The sequence below is a fragment of the Neomonachus schauinslandi genome, chromosome 2 (assembly GCF_002201575.2).
Source record: "Neomonachus schauinslandi chromosome 2, ASM220157v2, whole genome shotgun sequence".
Taxonomy (NCBI): Eukaryota; Metazoa; Chordata; class Mammalia; order Carnivora; family Phocidae; genus Neomonachus; species Neomonachus schauinslandi.
Window position 1 is genome coordinate 74,282,176 of NC_058404.1, and position 6,000 is coordinate 74,288,175.

Consider the following 6,000-nt stretch of genomic DNA (forward strand, 5'->3'; position numbering starts at 1 on the left):
TGGGAGGAAGGCCAGCAAGACTCCTGAAGCCAAGTGTGCCCAAAATCAGCCCAGCCCCAGAATTTGTGGCTGGAAGCTGCCAACCTCAGGGGTGCCGGAGCAGAGGGCAGGGTGGCCAGCGTGCACTTCTCCCAGAAAGCCGAACCTCTCTGGAGCGTGCTCGTAGCTTCATGTGGCCCCGGCCATGGCCTCCACAGGTCCCAGCTCCAACCCCTGCCGAAGAACTTCTCGGTCTGCAGCGCGTCTTCCCTCTCCCCAGACTGTACTTTCCAGATTGCTCTTTTTCCTTTGCCCAGTTCATTTTCTCTCTTCGGGCTTCCCTTCCTCAGCCCTGAGAAGCTGGTGGTTTCCTCTATATCAACATTTTGTATTGGAATCTGTCATTAGGAGCTCCTCAACAAAACCTTCAAACCAAAATAAATCAAATTGCAGAATCCACCCTAAAAAATACCTTACGGTTCTAAAAGAGGTTTATTTGTGGGGCGCCTGGGGGGCTCAGTCGGCTAAGCGTCTGCCTTCAGCTTGGGTCATGATCTTAGGGTCCTGGGATCGAGCCCCGCATCGAGCCCTACATCGGGCTCCCCGCTCAGTGGGGAGCCTGCTTCTCCCTCTCCCTGTCACTCCCTGTTTGTACTCTCTCTGTCAAATAAAAAAAATAAAAAAATCTTAAAATAAATAAATAAATAAAACAGGCTTATTTGCGTAAGGAAGAAGTCTAATGCATGAGCTGACTTCATGGACCACTAAGGAACCGCAGTGGACACCCTGAAATAAGTCCCCTCTAGCATAGGATTGAGGCATCAAACTGATTTTTAAAACCCTTTCTCTCAGTGATACAGACTGAGACTTACTTAATCTTTGTTCTTCTTAAAACATATCTGATGAGATCAGTTGTTCAGTATTTAGACTATAGGCTGTGTCTTTGCTCTTAAAATTGGAAACTGCAAAAGAAACCAACTACCAACTCTGTAGTTAAACAGGCTTGGCAGACAAAAGCAAAGACTCACCACTCCTTCTAATAACAGCCATTTCTAAGAGAAATTGCTAGACCTCCTTGTTCCCTTCAAAGGTTGAAGGTGTAAAATACATAAGAGCAACAGAATTGTTGTTGTCACCATGAATGCAAATTCACATCAAGTATCTTATTGACAAAATGCAGACACTGGATTGCTGTTATTTTCTAAACAACTTTGAGCCGAGATAATGATGTTTTCTTTTTGCAGGCTAAGAAATGGAAATAGTAAGTTGCCTTTAAGCATAGTAAATAATAACTAGGCTCCAACCATTAAGAGGGAGAAACTTTTTTTCTGGGTGCTAAGTAGTGATTTCTGAAAATTAAAAATAGAAAATGCTTTCACAGGTAGGGGCACCTGGGTAGCTCAATCGTCTAAGTATCTGACTCTTGATCTTAGCTCAGGTCTTGATCTCAGGGGTGTGAGTTCAAGCCCTGTTTTGGGCTTCATGCTGGGTGTGGAGGCTACTTAAAAAAAAAGAAAAGAAGAAAAAAAAAAGAAAGTGCTTTCACATGGGATGCATGTGATGTTGATATCCATGGTAGCATCAACAGGCATTTCCCTGGCCAGAAGTAAATACAGGTACTTCGTCAACAGCAGTGCCTGATTTCTTTGAGGGTAAGAGAGATTACAGGCAATCCTTACCAAATTATAAGAATGAGACAATTAGACAGTCGATGACCTCTTTCTCCTGCTGTCTATGCTTCCTTAGAGCCCAATGTTCATTTGCTCCCTTTTAAGGTGTGTGTGTGCCTGTGTGTGCATGTATGTTTTGGAGGCAGGGATGGAAGTGGAGACTGAGGTAAGAGAAATACTGTAAAATCACTGAGGTTCTTACCCAGAAAATCCTCAGCTAGGCTTTTTTTTTTTTTTTTTTTTAGTTTACAATCGATACAGTGCTTAGAGAACTGATCAGTATTAATGATCAATGTAGGGTCTGGCTGTTATAACATTCAAATTTTGAGGAGAAAAATACCTTTAAAATATAATATGAAAGTGTATCCCTTCTTTGCCCCACCCATAATCAAAACAAGTATGTGAGTCTCCCTTAGAGGAATTAAGTTAAAGAGGATGTCAGATGCCAATTTCTTTTGCTCCTGGTTTTAACGGTTTCAAATGGTTTACCCTCTGAAGAAGTTAGCGGAGCAAACAGCAATTTGAAACCATAACACAGGACAGGCAGTCAGCAAACAGAAACCCAGTGAATCAACAATATTGGTATGTGGTGCTGGTGCTGGTGGTGCTGGTGGTGGGATGTGTGTGTGTGTGTGTGTGTGTGTGTGTGTGTGTGTGTGTTTCCCTGGGGAAATAATATATGCACGTCTTGTACAAGACTTTGTAGGGCATATAAAGGTGGGCAAAAGGACATGTTGGTGACTTAGCAATTTGTAAAGCCCTTTTTACTCCTCTTGGAAATTGAGTTTGTACTTAGTTTAAGGACCAGTTATGAACAAATACTTTTGCACTAAGCTTCTATTTTTAATAAGAAGGCAAATACTTTCCGTAAGATAGGAAATCATCACACCAGCGCGTAACAATTAGCATCTTAGTATTTCTCAAGCCAGATACATAGAAATAATTCAAATGGACCATTTTTGGAGAAAGAGGGTAAGCCTTGTGGTAATAACACCATTATTCAAGTTTTGATGGGCCTTGGCCACAAAGAGGATCCCTGCGAAAACACTCAGCATCACAATTAGCTCACAGTTTGTATCCCTTTGTGGGCCTGACCAGGCTAACTCTGAACAGGGCTGCACTGGGGTTAAACCCTGGACTTCTCTTTTCATCTTCACTCCTAACTGCTGGCTCCCTCCTGAAGAAAGAGGCTACTGTATTGAATCTAACTCAGAGAGGTGATACCAAACATTCAGCCACCTGTAGTTTAAAATAAATGAAAGACATTACCCTCACATTTCTAAGTTCCCTTTATCTGGTGTTTTTGTACATATGATCAACTTTTGTGTGTTAAATTGTATATTAAGCCATAACATGGAGTAGAACATCTACATTATTTCTCTATAGGACCAGGCTCCAGAAAAGAGCAAATTACTCTTCATTTTGCTTGAAATGTTGCTGATTTCTGAAGTAAAACACTGGGTTCTCTCCCCACTGCATCCCTTTGTTGAAGGAACAGGTATGAGAATTTCTGAATTTTTGAGTTTCAAATTGTGTCGTGCTTCCTGTGGGGTGATTGATGGGCAATGTCTCTCCGGTGTCTGTTTTACACAGGGGGAGAGGGGATGTAGGGCAAGCACACAACTGAACACAGGACTCTAATTTACACTGTACAATGGAATTATCTTTATGCTGGAAATTGTCCCCCCCCACCCCCCATCCCCCAAAGGGACAATTTCTCGTCCCAGGGAAAATTGAATACCATCTCACTGTGGATTCTTATTTACCCCAAGTTTGGGGTCACAATGACACATTTGTAACTTTGAAAGGAGTATAAATAAGGGAAAGCAGAAAAAATGCTAGATGTTCACACATCTTCATTTCCCCTCTTCACCCCCTACCCCTTATCAAAGATTAGAACATATTTTCTAGCTTTGCATTCTTTCCTTTACAAGCATGCCCTCTTCACGGTCAGTCTCAATAAGGAGACTAATTTCCAAGGGTGCCTTTTTGCCTGCTGGGTATAATCAGGTTAAACCTTGTCTACTGGAAGGGAGGGCAGAGGAAGGAATTCTACCCCAACAGCCTCACTGAACGGGAGCTGATAAAAAAGTGGGCCCCTTGTGATCCTCATGCTCATGGTACAGAGTCTACAGAAGTCACTTGATGGCTCAAAGACCTTTGTCCTGTATGATAGGCTGGGTAGTCACCATAAAGACATCAGAGGGGCTAATTCAGAAGGCTGGAGCAGAGATGGGGGTGGGGAGCACAAAAGATAAGGGGGAGCAACGAAGATTATGACTCACTCCCAAATTTTTATTGGCATCCAGATTTTTAATAAATTTTTTAAAATTAATTTTTAAAGTAACCTCTGCACCCAACGTGGGGCTCGAACTCACGACCCCAAGATCAAGAGTTTCACGCTCCACTAACTGAACCAGCCAGGTGCCGTGGCATCCGGGTTTTTAATAAAAGTCACATGTTCTACTTTAGCCAAAGCTCTTGAGATTACCAACAAAGGTTTTTTTTTGCATGTGTCTTCCCTTCCCTATGAAAATAAGCTGATTTCTTCTTCATCAGGCTGCGATAATCGAAACTGCAATAAAGGACTTTACCAGAATCATATTCAAATTCCCAGAAAGCTACTTTTGCAGATTCAACCCCCCTTCCTTGTGACCATGAAACACTCATGCACCCCAGTCCTGGTGATGCCTACTTATAACTCACACGTTTGAACGCTAGGTAGCTAGTTAATAATTTATTAAATTTTTTCCTTCTCAAAAATGGGAGCACACAGGTTGACGTTCAGATGGTCACACCGTAAGGTCATATATTAAACTGCTAAATCTTCTGACCAACAATTCTCCCCTGATAACCTGGAAGATACAGATAAATTCTGCCTCTTTGTCCAAACACACTCTAGGGCTAGTTGGTAAAAAGGAATTGAGCTTTTTTTTAAATGACTGGTCTGGAAAAGAAGGGTTAAGATTCAAAGCCTACAAAGAAATAATACTGTACTAATATTTAGGATTTGATTTATGTGAGGTTTAGATTAGACCATTTCCAATGACCGAGCTGTGATGGCAGGGTGGTAAACTGCACTCTTCTGCACCCAGCACACACGCACCTACGCACAAGACATTCCAATTTGGAGCTGAAGGCTGGCTGCTTGCACACTCAACTGCAAATAGCATGTTCAGCATACTGGTCCCTGCCCTCCCCACACCATTCAATCCCAGGATTTGCATAGACTTTCTCCCCATTAAATCAGAAAGTTTGAGGGCAGGGCTGTTGTATTAATCTTCATATCTTGTAGTAGGTACCATTAGGACTCTGACAATGGTTGTTAGTCATGGTGTCTGCCAACTAAACTTGGTCCTCATCACCAGCAGATGGCACCCAGGGGGCCTCATCCTTCAAAGTTGGAGGCTCCAGCAATGAGAATCCTCATTATTGACAATACTGAATGCCTTTCGTGTGCAAGGCACAGGGAGAGCTACACAAACGCTCAGAATGGTTCTGCCCTCAAGAGGCTTCTAGAATCCAGAAGGGAATCCACCAGAAGAGACTCAAGCTCTTTGAAGCAGTAGGTAAGGGCACGTGAAGAGAATGGCCAGACATCACACCATTTTATGGTGAACTGGAAGTGCACATGGGCCAGTCAAGTGAAACACTTCAGAAGACATGATGATGGTTGACAGGAAGCCATACAGCCGGAGACCGAATAAAAAACACCTCCAGCTTTGACACGGTTTGGGAAGAAGACTGATTGGGATTGAGTTCTCACTTCCGAAATCTGATACAGAGGACTGAGAATGTAGCTTGGATCCTCTCCTCCCAATTTCAAATGACAAGAGACTCAGTGTTCCCGGGGAAGCCGGCGGTCTGGCTCGGTCACTGCTTGGGTAAGCCACTTCTGTAGGCTAGGTGTACAAGATTCCAAAGAGGCTACTGTAAGGAAAAGACATATTAAAATAATGAAAAGTCAGCACACTAGAAATTTAATGAATCATGACGTTTTCTTAATCGGGTGATCTCAGTCCACTGGGAGTGAACAGAAATTCACATAAAAATGAGCTAAATGGACTCAACAGAAAGAACTCTTCCTAGAATAAGTCAAGGTCACTGTTGAGGTCACTGGCAAGGAAGTCTGGAGTGGCTTGAACTGAAGCTACTTGTGTCTTGGGGAAAAAAGACTTGTTTTCATTGCTCTAGTCATGAGCACAAATAGTGACTCCAAAAGCTTGAAAAGCCAAAGACAGCACAACGACCTCTTACTGTGTCATTGTATTTTTTTTTTTTTAAAGGACAAAGAGGCAAGTTAAGACCAGAGCCTGCTATGAAGCTTTTATACTTTCCCTTCTCTTGGGAG